The sequence below is a fragment of the Spermophilus citellus genome, assembly GCF_964194105.1.
Source record: "Spermophilus citellus genome assembly, chromosome: 1".
Classification (NCBI taxonomy): Eukaryota; Metazoa; Chordata; class Mammalia; order Rodentia; family Sciuridae; genus Spermophilus; species Spermophilus citellus.
The window spans coordinates 156,546,768-156,560,914 of NC_138182.1; the positions used below are offsets into that span (position 1 = coordinate 156,546,768).

Genomic DNA, 14,147 nt, shown 5'->3' on the forward strand with positions numbered 1-14,147 from the left:
CCTCATGCTGAGAATTAAAAACTTCCTCATGATGAAGACAGATGCCAAGAAAACTAAAACTGACATATTCTCTGGATAAGCACAGCCTAGCTAAATCTACATATGTATATCACCAGCTTTTGTTTCTATAAATTGTAACTGCTTCCATGGGACCAATAGAGAAACAATCTAGCTGCTTCTCCCCAGTTTGATCAAGCTGTGTAAAAATCATTTTCCCTTTTTACATCATTTACTTATTTCTTATGCAGAGGAATGACCAAATCTGGCCTCCAGGGTTCCAGGCACTTTGCCTGACTTGGCTGCTGGTAACAACATCTTCAGACAGAGGTCTGATACATTAGGATGACATATAGTATCAGGACTATTAGAATATTAGGACTTTCTATTATGTCAGAAAACACATTTATACCCAAAATGTCTGAAAGTCCACAAGACTCAGAAAGCAAATCCAATTGAGCAGCATCAGACTGAGTCACTGACCCTGGAACCAGTAAAATAAGAACCTGAAAGGCTCTGCCTGAATGATGAAGACAGTTAGTTAGTCTCAGTCTATTTTGTCCACCTGATCGTACCAGCTTAACAAGTTCAATAAGAACAACCTGGTACTGGTAATGCAAGTCTGCATTTGGTCTGAGAAAATTAAAACACAAGCCCAAATTCTTTTACAGCAAATATTCCCCTGCCATACTCTAGTAAGGAAAAGGCCTGAATGCAAATACCATGTAGCTTATAGATATCTGACAGTAATGAATGCCAGAGGTTCCTATTGAAGCACAAAATAGCAAAGTTTGATGTGGGAGATACCAGTAGGAGATACTCTATATTCTTCTTCTTCTTTTTTTTTTTTTTTGTTAATATTTTTTCAGTTGTTGATGGGCTTTATTTTATTTATTTTTATGTGGTGCTGAGGATCACACCCAGTGCCTCATACATACTAGGTGAGCACTCTACCACTGAGCCACAACCCTAGCCTCTCTATTTTACTCTTTACCTAATAATTCAGACTTGAAGGAAGTTATCTACTCTTAGAGTTCACAGGGACATTCATCTTCTCAAACTCATTTATTTCTAAACCTCATTACTGAATAAGTGATTGACTCAGATGACCAATACCAGTGAGTAAGCATGCATAGTAAGACAGAATCATCTCTTCCCTCTCTGGACACCAAAGACTTGGCCCCAGAATTCTTTCAGTCACTGAAACTCTCAGCTTAAAAAAAGAAAAAAGAAAAAAAAAAATAAGACTAAAGAACTGTGTCAAATTGAAACTGCAGCTAGACTCCATTCCTTTAGTACTTTTCTGTTAAAAGGAGTTGACAGCCAGATTTAGGTCCACAAACTTCATTCTAATTGAAAGACTACAATGCTATATATAAAGCTCTTTTAAAATGACCACAAAATCTTTGACCTAGGAATTTCACTATTGGGAATAATAATAGCAGCTAATGCTTCTTAAGTACTTACTGTGTGCTAAACACTGCTAAGCCCTTTTCTTAAAATGCCTCATTTAGCCTCCTATGTATGAAAATAATGCCTGAATACTCACTTTTAATTATTCAATAAGTGTAAGCCATTATTATTATTACAAGGAAAATGTACTACTTAATAATCAGAAAAATCCACAAACATTAAATTACAAGTTTACATACTTTCTTATTTAATAACTAAGATGTATACTACTTCAGAAAAATTAAATACTATTCATTTATTTTTGGAAATTTTAATTTATAAAATACTTCACAACTATACAATTTCAGATTTAAATACATCTGTTATAGGAATCAAGCAGAGAATGTTGCAACACCTACTATATAAGGGTTACATTCAATATGACAGATCACAGAAAGGTAGCTATGCTAATGCTACTATATTTAGAGGTAGAAATCATAGAAAGGAAGGATCAGGATGATATTTCAAGGAGTGTGATTAACAAGAAGATTTTCTTAATCAATATCTCACACTGGCTAGACATGCCTATAATCCCAGCAACTCAGGAGGCTGAGATAGGAGGATCACAGGTTTAAGTCCAGCCTCAGCAACTGAGCAAGACCCTGTATCAAAATAAAAAAATAAAAAGGACTGGGGATGTAGTTCAGTGGCAAAGCACCCTAGGTTCAATCCCCAGTATCAACACACACACACACACACACACACACACACACACACACACCCTCCAAACTATACCAAAACTCTGGCTTTTGGTATACTCTCAGAGATATAAACCAATAGCTCCAGGGTAACTCAGCAGAGACATGTGAGATATGAGTATAAATTAGGGTTATTTTTCAGCTGCTATCTCCAGGTAGAATTTCTATCTTAAACAAACAAAAAAGCCAGAAAAGACTTATTTTGAATATAAAATAGGTAACACTAGACTTAGATTCTCAAGTTATACCAGAATCTCAATATTTGAATATATGAGTTGGGATTGCAACTACTGCATTGCACTGGTCTTTGGCCTACCTATAGCAAATAAGTTGAAACATTAAAGGAGGAAAGGGTTTTTCCTTCCCCACTCCTAAGGTCCAAGTAACAACATACTAAAACAAATAAAAACCATGAAAGTACCAGAAAATTAACTAAAAAAAAAGCAACTTTAACTTTGAAGAAGAGCGGCTTTCCCTACATTGAATTGTACAGGATTACAAAACCACATACAAATAAAAGTAAGAGTCTGGCTGTTCTGATGAGTCTTTACCTGCTTCTTGCTCCATCAGACCATTGCAGTACATAGCATGTCGCTCAATCTTTGTGGATGGGAAGCCTTGATCACATAATGGGCAGGATACCTGGGTACTAGATGAGAAGGTAGAAGTAGGCATATCCTTCTCAGCATCTTCCCTGTTACCAACCTGAAGAACGTGACAAACAGGAATTGTAACATCTTTAGCTTATCATCTATCTTTCCCACTAAAGATTCTATCCCAATTACTTTCAAAGAGACAATAGCAATCAACATATCAAATTCAGGGCTAAGGCCTGGGAGACACTACTCTTATAGTTAATACTTAACTATACTAAGTTGCCAGCTATACACTAAGCCCTATGTATGAATTACTTATTTAATTCTCACATTCTTACAAAGGCATAGACATGAGAAAAGTATTGCCCCAAACAGTAAGGGAACTTGTACAGTGTCACACACAAACAAATAGATGTCAGAGTTGAAATTCAAAACAAGGACTATCTAGATAGCTCTAAACCTTGAGGACACTGGCCTCTATCTACCACACTGCATGGTATTCATTGCCCAAGTATACTGTTTATCTCTTGTGTTTCACATTTTATATTTCAATAGCATCTTAAAGATGCTTTTCAATCTCATAAAAAAGAAAACTGTGGTCATTGAAACTTTAAGATAAAAGGCATTAAAAAACAAAAGATTCTAAGCCAAAAGTAGCACGATTAGAATTTAAGCTAAGAGCCTAGGTCTGTGCTTATACCAAAAAGATATAACACCCTTGTGTTTAATTTGTGACTTTTTGGACTGAAAGGGGACACAAAGACCCAAGGAGCCATAGAAAAGTCATTACTAAGATAATCAATTCTGTTGAAGCCACACTAAACTTTCTTTACTCCTCAGTGTTTTATAGTCATCATTTCTCCTATAGTTGCCAGTGTCTCTCAGAGGCAGTTTTATTTTATCTACACAGGTTAGTCAGAGCCAGGGACTCTGCAGTGATTAATTCAACAGTATGCGTGGGCACTGCAGCACTACTGCCTAACTCTTGCTTCAAAGGACAGCATGTCCTATCCAATCAATGTGTAACAGTCCTGCACAGCTACTGCTTCCACTTAAGACCAAGGAGCATCTGGACTGTCATTATACCTTACTACAGGGTGAAAAAAAAAGAAGTCCTCATCCGGTATAAAAACAAAATAGGACCCAAATTGCAATGGATAGTTAATTTAACCTCTGAATCAACTGTGGTTGTTTTGGTTGTTGTTTATTTTTTGGTTTTGGTTTGGAAATTTGGACCATTTCTAAAATCTACTGCTTGTGAGTGGAATCCAGCAGAGAGGGAAACAGACCTTCTAAATACCAAGCCAAACACACTTACTTGCTATTAAAAAGACATATTCTAGATGGGGAAAAACAGAAAGATGAGAAAGGAACTAACAGTGGTTAAGTTCTTACACTATTCCAGGCTCTGCCACGCATTTTCCATATCCATCCCTCACAATCCAACTGGACATAGGTATCACTAGCTCCAGTAGTATAGAAAGGAAAATTGAAGCTTGGAAAGGTAAAGTAATCTGCTGAACACAAAGTTAGTAAGTGAATAATCTAGACTCAAACTGAGACCTAATTCACATAAAAACTTTCAGTATTTTCATTAATGAAAATGGCAGAAGCAAAAACAGCCTCCCTTCTCATTTGTTTCTAGAAGTTGAACCCGAACATACCAGGGAGATTACATGATTTTATTATTCTCTTGGAGGTACAGAAAGTCAAGTGGGTCTGGACTTTCTAGGTGCTGTTATTCTAAGCCTAGTCACTGAGCTTCTCAAAAATTCAGGTTCCTCTGTTCAAACAACTCATAAGAAAAAGTTGTCTTGTACAGGCAAAGCAATTTGAGCAGAGAGGGAAATCAATAAATCCTAAAATTTACAAGCATTCTTGAGTTACTGAAAATTAGTGGTGATTGAGCAGTTACTTGAAATTCTAAAGTTCACTAAGTACAGAGATAACGTGTCACTGGTGCTCACAATAGCACTACAACACTCCTTTTGTATTCATTGCCACTCTATAAAGTGCAGAGAATGTACCCAAAACTATTAATATATTTGAAAGGAAGTAATCTTTATTATTATTTTATGGATATGAGACTATTTCCAACCACATTCAGAGGAAAACGAGAAGCTTTCTGAAAATTTTTATATTAAAAATATTTCCCCCAATGCCATTAAAAAGGTCTATTTAAATTAACTACTACAGAGGAACTTCAAAGAGGAAAATACAAGCAACACAGCTTTTATCTGTGTAGATTCTGCAGAATGATTTCTACTTTTTTAAAAATACAAAACAGCAATTTCTTAAAAGTGGTACTCAGACACTGATTCTTAATCCCTTAAAGGGTTGGTTCTTACCTTTTGGCTTCAAAAGGAACCTCACCTCAAGAAAAGAACCCAGTGGAAAAAAGGCATGTTCTACAAATTACCAAACCCTCTAACCTTCCCCCAGTTTAGATGTAGTTTAGAAAGTCATTTATTCAGATCTTTCTCCTTACCATTTAGGACTCTAACACAAGTTACCTTTAAAAAAATTACTCATTAAACTCACTGTTTAACTTTGAATAATTTCTATTAACTCCTCTGAAAACAGAATATTTATCTGAGAATCCAACTAAGGGAAACAATCAGGCATGATATTGAGAAACCATTATTTTCAAAGAAACCTGACTTCTGTGGGAAATCAAATCAAGAGGGGCTGCAGTTCCACCACAGCTATTCCACAGACTTTAGCAGTGCTGAGCAACAACCCATCACTGGTAAGCTAATATCACTAAAGAGCCACAATACTCACAAAGCAGTAAAATAGTGACTGTTTCCACATGCACACCTCTACTTGTACCAAATCTCTGCTAAGTGTCTTATAATCTTTATCTAATTTAATCTGAAGAGCAACCCAAAAAATAAAAATATTTTGCCTCCAATTTTTATATGAAGAGGTGAAATTCAGAAGAGCGGTCCTCTTCTGTGCTGCATTAATACCCTAGGAATCTACTATGACATTTGTCAGACCACATTATAATTATCTGTTTATGTGTCTATTATCTCCCTTATCAGGACCCTGTGAAGGCAGGAACATCATTTTTTTTAATTTATCTTGGCATCTCTAAGAGTCTTAAAACAATGAATAATACAAAGTATAAAAACCATAAAAACCTGCCTAATAAATGAATAAAAAATGAATTTGTCTAACATCACAAAGTGGTGGGACTGGCATTCAAACCCATGTCTTCTAATTCCAATGTGCAAGAACCTTACACTATACCATACCACCTTTCAATAAAAGACAAAAAAGTATTCACAGATTTCAAAGGCAAGAGTCCACATCCTTTTTATGCACAGAAATTATTCAATTCTTTCTTTCTTGTAACTAATAAGTGATTATTCAATGACTTAAAAACTACAGTGTTTTTAACTTCTTTTAATGGAAACTTCTGGCTACTTAGGAATATCCAGATATCAGCTAACAGAGATAGAAAAAGAGGACATTTAAAGTGAGAAAGGCTATACACTCTACTGTTTGAGGCAGAGTAATGCAGAATGCACACTATAAATTCCAAATAGGATTCACGTTTTTTGACCCCCAAAATAGTATCCTTTGCAATCACGGATGGGTAAGAAATCAGCCTTGATGAACTAATTAAAGGCTTCTATTAGGCTTTTTCTGTATGTTTGGATAACTATGTTATTACTACTCTGATCCCCTGTTCCCATTTAGAAGGCCATGTCCTTGCTAGGAAAAGGACCTAGAGGCCATTCTGACATTATCTAGCAAGATGTGTCCTCAGTACCTCTGAGGAAGGAAGTGTCATCATCTTTCCTACCCTCACTCCTATCAGGAAATCCTGGTCTATCAGTTGTGACGGATCAGGTTTCAAGGAACCGGCAGTGTGCATGATTCATGAAAGCAGAATTTCTACCCAGTTACCTACAGTACTGGGAAAGGGAAGTACTAAGGAAGAGATTTAACTTTTAAGGTAAAAAAAATCGAAGGATGCAGCTCGGTGGTACAGTGCTTGCCTAGCATGCATAAGATCCTGGGATAGATCCTCAGCACGACACACACACACACACACACACACACACACACACACACACACGATAAGGAGGAGAAACCTAGAGTATAAAAAGGAATGAGAATTAAGTATTTTTTAAAGTGCCAGTTCAAGATAGTAAACACAAATATAACCAAAATCTTTATTTCCAGAGAAGAATTTGCTTAATTTTTAAGCTGCTTTTCATAGCAATAGATTAAAACCTTAAATTCTTTAAAAGAATTCCTGGTAGTTAAATTGCTTTGTCAGACTCAACATGAAAAATATACACTAAGAATCTTAATCAGAAGTATGAGTTTCTACCAATCAGCTTTATGGCTCTTGCAAGATATGTAATGTTAGCTACAAAAGGTAGTAATGAAAATATATTTTAACTTGGGTTTGTTATTTCTAATAACATTTTAAAATTAGGACTGAAAATTTATTTCATATAGTTATTTTTCCCAAGATTGTTCATCTCTGTTGTATATCAGTATGTAAGAGAAAATGCCCTAGAACTTCGGAGACAAACCAATATTCAAATTCTAGTTCTATTATTAATAGCAGTAAGAACTAGTGCAAATTAAACATCCTAAGCCTCTATTTCCCCATCTGTAACAGAAATAATGCATATAAAAATATTCAAGAAATAGCAACTACTTTTATTTTTAGAAACAATGCTAAACTGATCTTAATTATAAAAATTTCTCCATGAGATAAATGTCCCCAAAGCTAAAATCCTATGCCACATAAATATTTTCAGCCAAAGTCAACACTGCATTAGAAAAAAGACAACCAGCAGGATTAAACAACTAAGAAAAACTATAGAGGAGAATATTCATCTCCTTGTCTCCCATTATTATTCTTACTTCATCCAGGGTTTCTCTGCTACCAGGAGAGTCTTCTCTTTCAAGGTCAAGAGTTTCAGGGGAACTTAGCTGTGTCTCTGTAATTAAAAAAATTAAGATTCCATGAATTTTCATTTTGAGTTTTAGTAATTAAAAAAACCAAACACCTATTTTACCCTTTGTTTATTGTAATGGCAATACAGATCTAGTCTGTTTCCTCTTAAAGCTTTATTGGCATAATTTACATATAACAGAATTCACCAATTTTCAATGTACAATTTGGTGAGTTTTAACAAATATACCAATTATACATGGTACAATTTATATCAAGTAACTACCACTACAATAAAAATAAAAAACAGTTGGGTGCGGCAGTGCATGCCTGTAATCTCAGCAGCTCAGGAGGGTAAGGCAGTAGGATCATGAGTTCTAAGCCAGCCTCAGCAACTTATCGAGGCCCTAAGCAACTCAATGAGACCCTGTCTCTAAATAAATTATGTAAAAAAGGGCTGGGGATGTGGCTCAATAGTTAAGTGGCCCTGGGTTCAATCCTTGGTACCAAATAAATAAATAATAATAATCTTTCCCAATACCCCATTAAGTTAATTATAAGTATCTACTTTATGTTCCTATAGTTTTGCCTTTTCTAAAATGTCATATACATGAAATCACATAGTATATATAGTCTTGTGTCCAGCTTCTTTCACTTAGCATACTGTTTCTGAAATGTTGTCCCATATGTTAGTCATTCACTCCTTTCTACTGGTTCTCCATTATATGAATATTTCACAGTTTGTTTATCTGTTCACCAGTTGATCCATTTAGCTTATTTCCACTGTAGTTCTAGTTCCAAACTATATTAATTTTTATAGAAAACAAAAACATGCCAACATTAGGTTGGCATGAGGTTAAAGAGGTGATTAGGAAAAACAGAAATTGGGACCAGAAATAGAGTATGCATTCTGGACAAAGATATGCCTTTCTTCAATACATTCTTTAAGCAGCATCTATAAATTCAAAATTAATTTAACAAATATTAATTGAACAAGTCCCAGACACTCTACTATCTATAGCTAGTATGGAGATGCAACTTGTGAGTCCCTTATAGTCTTGTTTAGGGGCTAGGAAATTATACACAGCTCTATGGGTCAAATCCAGCTGGGTGTCCATTTTTATAAATAAGGTTCTATTGAAACATAGCCACACTCATTCATCTATGCATTACCTATGGCTGCCTTTGCACTAAAACAACAGAGATGAGTAGTTTCAACAGACCTCATGTCCCAAACAGCCTAAAATATTTACTAGTCTTCTTTTATTTAAAAGATGGGAGGTGGGAGAAAAAATAAGTGAAAAAATGTTTTAAGTCTGCTAACCTCTGCTAGCCTCTACTAACCTCTGCTCTAGACAACTGTCATTTAATATAACAAAAGCATAGTAACTGCTGGGCACAGTGGCACACGCCTGTAATCCCAACAGCTTGAGAGGCTAAGGTAGGAGGATCGCGAGTCAAAGCCAGCCTCAGCAAAAATGAAGCATTAAGCAAGTCAGTGAGACTCTGTCTCTAAATAAAATACAAAATTGGGCTGGGGATGTGGCTCAGTGGCCCCAAGTTCAATCCCTGGTACCCCCCCAAAAAAAAAATACCACACAGTAATTATACATCAAATGACAACAAATCTATAAAAGAAATATCAGAAAGTGAATTTTATTTCCCTCCCAAACTCCATATGTTAGGTTGAAATCCTAACCCCCAATGTGATGATATTTGAAGTAGATTGGGAGGAAATTAGAATATAAGGGAAAAGACCTCAAGAATGGAATTAGTGCCCTTATAAAAGGGAGCTCAGAGGGTTGGGATTGTGGCTCAGAGGTAGAACACCCGACTAGCATGTGTGGGGCACTGGGTTCGATCCTCAGCACCACATAAAAATAAAGATATTGTGTCCATCTATAACTAAAAAAATAAATATTAAAAAAAGAAAAAAGAAAAGGAGGTCAGAGAGCTCTTTCATCCTCTTTGTGCCATGTGTGAACACAGTGAAAAAGTGCCATCTATGAACAAGGAAGCAGGCTCTCACCAGACACAGAATCTGTAGAGGCCTTGATCCTGGACTCCCCATTCTCCAGAACTGTGAGAAATAAATTTCTGTTGTTTACGAGCCACAGTGTACGTATTTTATTGTTTCAGCCCAAACTGAGACAAATAATTTATCTCAGTATCAAATCCTGTATTTGATACTGTACTTACTATTTCTAGCTGATACTTTTGTGCTTCACAAATACAATAAATAGCCAGTATTAGGCAAACAAACTATCTACAAGGTTCTAGGACTGGAGATATAGCTCAAGTGGCTTGCCTGGCACATCTGAAGCACTGGGTTTGATCCTCAGAACCACATAAAAAAGAATAAAATAAAGATGTTGTATCCACCTAAAACTAAAAAATAAATATTAAAAAAGGATTCTAAAATATTTTCTGAATCATTAAAAAAGGGTTAAATACACTTCTAATAATAAATGTATTTTAATACATCACAATTTTTTTGAAATTGGATACACAGATTTTTATACTCTTGATGGAAAAAGGTTTATAGTGCACATACTTCAAAATCTTCTTTAAGTTTCCCTGAGAGAGTGTATTATAAAAGACATTTAGTCTGTTCAAAAATAAGAGCTGCTCACTACTTGGACTACTGCAATAATAAAAAGTCTTGAATTAAGCTTTATGTGAATAGCTGAATGTCCAACTACAAACAACTCAAGAGGGTGTTAGCTCCTCAGAAATAAACAATGCTACCAGCATGTGCAATGTGGGCACAATATGTCTATAATCTTGCCTCTTCAAACAAAGTAAATAACACTAGAAAGATAATGAATTTTGAGTATCAGACCCCTGAAACTGTCAGAAATATGAGACAAAAGGAAACAGGTAACAAACTACTATATTCAATTTGTGCTTCGACCCATTTAGAACAATTTTTTGGTACAATTTAGATGCATAGCTTAAAAATTCTATATCAAAAAAGAAATTCAGGAGTTTGTTTGGTTTCATGGAGAACTAGTTCTACTTTCTTAGCAAAGGGAACATTAGTATTTTGAAAACCTTTTGCAATCTCATTTAGAAGTAGTTTATATCAGAAAACATTTGGACTTCATTTGCAGGCTAATGACAGCAAGTCATAATCATAAAAGTTATTTAACCTCAGTCATTAAGGGCTTGCTTTTCCTTCTCTCACTAACTAGGACTTTCAAGATCATTATATTTGGAGGTTCCTCCGACAATATCTTATGTGACATCACATGCCATATCCAAAACAGGTAGACTAGATGACTTCACAGAAAGATGGCATGATGCAGGAATCCCAGACAGAGATTAAGAGATTAAGCTTTCTTTTCATAAAGATAGTACATAGCTTTCTTGAATGCTCCTGCCAAAATCTCAGCACTTTGTAATGGGGTCTCCTAATGGGAATTATTAGGCAATGATCCAAATACCTTTCAAATGAACTAAGGAACTACTTTCAATAAAAATCAACATAAATGTATTTTTAAAATAAAAAAAAATTCATGATAGACTAACAAATATTTTAAAATATTTCCAGGGCTTTCCTTTGTTTCCAAGTCTCTTTGGGGAAAAAAAAAACTGAAGAAAAGCAAACAAGAAAACTGACTATCTCTAATCCTGACAGAATATATAAAATCTGAAGGAAACCCAGATGACTGATAGAAACATCCGTACATCACTTGCTGTCCAAAGAATTTAAACATTAAGAAGTTCCTCAATCTCACATGAATGAAATTACTGATAAATATAATGGGCTCCACTTTTATTTTTTTTGGGGGGTCTACTTTTTAAAAAGAAAAAAGTTTCTTAAAAAGTAGTGGTTTACGACTGGGGCTGTAGGTCAGTGGCAGAGTGCGTGCCCAGCATGCGTGAGGCACTGGGTTCCATCCACAGCACCATATAAAATAAACAAATAAAATAAAGGCATTCTGTCCATCTATAAATACAAGAAAAAAAATTTTTTTTAAATGTAGTGGTTTAGTCAAGCATGTAATCCCAGTGGCTCAGGGGGCTGAATCAGAAGAATTCCAAGTTCAAGACCAGCCTCAGCAATTTAGCAAGGCCCTGAGCAACTTAGGGAAACACTGTTTCAAAAGAAAAAAACAAAAAAGTGGTTAAGTGCTCCTGGGTTCAATCCCTGGCACCAAAAAAAGGTAATGATTTACATCACAAAAAAATTCTTTATATCATACAGTGATTCAACTCAAGAATTCTATTAGATAGTAGGTATTTCAGTTCATTTAAAATTACTTTGTATATGTGGCCTGGGGTTGTGGCTCAGTGGCAGAGCGCATGCCTAGCATGTGTGAGGCCCCGGGTTCGGTTCTCAGCACCACATATCAATAAATAAAATAAAGGTCCATTAACAATTTAAAAAAATTAAAATAAATTTCATTATTAAAAAAATTTCTTTGTATATGTAAATACATCCATATGCAACTTTGAAAGAGTTCCTCTTATGCCTAAAGCAAGATAAGTACCTTTTAATTTCTACAATTAACAAAAAGCAAACTATCACACTTAACCAGGGTATCCTGTTAAGAAGCTGATCACAGAACTGTGTGCAAAATTCAATTTCTGGACCCACTATGCAAAAAATGCAAACAAAACAAAACAATGAATGGCCATGTCAAAACTAGTTAAAGGCTGAGAGAAAAATCTGCTTAATGAAGCAGACAAGAGGACAGTCCAACTTTTAGAGCACACATAACCAAAACATAAAAGCCTATTGGCTCTGCATGTACAGTTAAGTAAGGGTTATTCCTAATTCTTTGCTGCCATTTCTGTTAAGTAGACAAAAAGAAGACCAAAAAAAGTCATATGTTAATTTCAAAACCAAATTACCCTTAGAAAGAGAAAAGATTGAGATTCAGAGCCATCAATATACCATTAAAATATAAACATATATAAGGATGCATCTATATGTATGTGTGTGTGTGTATATATCAATCACACATATGCTTTCTGAGAATGGTCTGAAAAGTCAGAAAATGGTTTAAACAGTCAGGAATGAAAAGATAGTTAGCAAGGTATCAGAAATCCAGTAAAATCATAGGAAGGTGCTTACCAGGACAAACAGTGATTTCTTCTGCAGAACTCTCTGGCATAAGGACTAAGCTTCTCTTATTGGTCAAAGTAGCAATACTGGAAAAGAACCAAACTCCAGGTGAATTCACAGTAAAATAAATCAGAATACCAGGCCAAAACAACAGTGAGTCATTCACAAAGCCACAAGCAATCTGATACCTGCTGTCCAATACCACAAAGGCACAACAGGGAAGCAAGGAGTCCATAGTGAAAACTCTAGGCCAGAAACAGGGAAAATAAACATGCTTATAACTTGGGTTCCAGCGAAATAACTGAAGGAAAAGAAACCCCCTTTTGGAGTCTTCACAAAGGAAGGTGGAAGGATAAGCATTATCTGCAAATATCACAGAAGACAAAAAATTCCACTTCAACAAAAAAAAGTCAAAGGTGTTTTATAGCCTCCATTTCAGCCTTCTGAAGGCTAGAGACATGTAAAGTAGATAGAGATTCTCCCGACAGCACATTAACTTTTCCATCACCTCACAGTTATATTTCCTCTTTATCTCAAGATGTAGCTTTCCAAACAACGAAAATGAAATACAATTCCAAACTATCTCACAGCAAAAATCTGTCCATATAAGTTCAATCTCTCTTCCAAGGAAAACTTAATTATGAATAGCTTCCCTCATCCAACCTTCTGGTTTTCCCTGCCTGTTCATGGAATGCTAACTCCTGCTGACACAGAAACACATGGCTCAGAGATCTGAGCATCTGAACTACTACTCTCATGCTTCACAGAACTTTATGATTAGTTTGATCAAGTATGCAAGAAGACGCTTAAAAACACAAATTCTCATATCAACCAAGAACCACAAAGAGAGAACAGCCATCACTGACTCAAGATAAATTAAATCTTGACAGGAAACCACAAGTGATTTCTCTCTCTAAATAAAACATCTCATAGCATTTGTTACAAACCCAAGCCAGTTTACTCTGCATGTAACATTAGGGTTCTATTCAAAGGGTCCATCACAAAACAATTTGCTGACATTTATAAAATGGGCTAATCAATTTGAAGTCAAACCACATTGCCTGCAATTTCAACTCTCTCCTGGTGACAAAGTGTATAATCATTTATTAAAAACCTACATCTGCTCTGCACAGACTCACCACGATAAAGCAGAAAGGTCTACAGGGAACAGAAGGCCTACTCCAGTTAAAAACACTTCCAAAACTGTCTTAACCACAGGAGAATCAACCAAAGCCATATTCTTCATCCCAAGAAGAAATACTTAGTACTGTCCACCAAAAGCCTAAGAAAGAACACTACCTACATTACAGCAAATGGCACTGGGCCTCAACTTCTATAGAGGAGATGACAATCACTTAATACAAAACTACATTCTTGAGAAATTCCCAAAACTCAACTATCAAACA

The 14,147-nt window shown here is 35.5% G+C and overlaps 1 long non-coding RNA gene across 1 annotated transcript; it reads right to left on the reverse strand.

Annotated features, from left to right (window-relative positions):
• Nucleotides 1-2,704: 2,704 nt before the first annotated feature.
• On the reverse strand, nucleotides 2,705-12,819 carry LOC308657289. The gene is made up of 3 exons (XR_014023896.1): nucleotides 12,751-12,819; nucleotides 7,637-7,713; nucleotides 2,705-2,852 (listed from the first exon to the last, which is right to left on the reverse strand). It is a non-coding gene; the product is annotated as an uncharacterized lncRNA (long non-coding RNA).
• Between the last annotated feature and the right edge of the window lie 1,328 nt (nucleotides 12,820-14,147).